This window comes from Bison bison, unplaced genomic scaffold (assembly GCF_000754665.1).
Source record: "Bison bison bison isolate TAMUID 2011002044 unplaced genomic scaffold, Bison_UMD1.0 scf7180017864299, whole genome shotgun sequence".
Classification (NCBI taxonomy): Eukaryota; Metazoa; Chordata; class Mammalia; order Artiodactyla; family Bovidae; genus Bison; species Bison bison.
The window spans coordinates 2,291,947-2,292,620 of record NW_011494871.1 but is presented as its reverse complement, the minus strand read 5'-3'; positions in this window follow the sequence as shown (position 1 = coordinate 2,292,620).

Here is a 674-nt window from a genome sequence, read left to right as displayed (position 1 = left end):
GGCCTGCCCGGGTGAGGCGGGCCCGCCTGTGGTGTCACTACTCCGGGACGGGCCTCGGTGGTCAGTGTCGCTAGTCTCCCCCTGATGCTCGAGACGCCCTCGTCAGTTCTGTTCAAAGCTCTGGCCTCTTCTTTTCCTGTAAAACGCGGGACTGGCCTCCGAGGCGGCGCTGCCCACTGCGGAGACCCTCCCCTTCGCAGGTCGCCGCCTCTTGGTTGTCCCGGCGGTCTGTCCATCCGCACACACGCGGGGTCTGGCGAGCCGTAGACACTCGTGATTGGGTCCTCCTCTCTCCAAGCTCACTTTGTCGCAGCCTGGTTGGTGCACAGTGCGATGTTAGTCTCCGCTGCACACCACAGTAGCTCAGCTCCTTTTTCACGTTCTCTTCCATTGTGCTTGTCGCAGGATGTTGAATGTGGCTCCCTGGGCTCTACAGTAGGACTTGCTGCTTGTCCATCACTTCTGTAACAGTCCGCAATCACTGCTGGTCCCAACCAACCAACCAACCTCCCCGCCCAACCACCCGCTCCTGACACTCATTGAGTTAATGACTGGATTGAGGGCGGAAGGAAGGGAAGCTTGGAAGGGACTCACCTGTGCCTGCTTTACTTTGCATTTAGGGATTTTGCTCAGTTTACATTGTTACTCTTGTGTTTTTTTTTTTTTTTCATGAT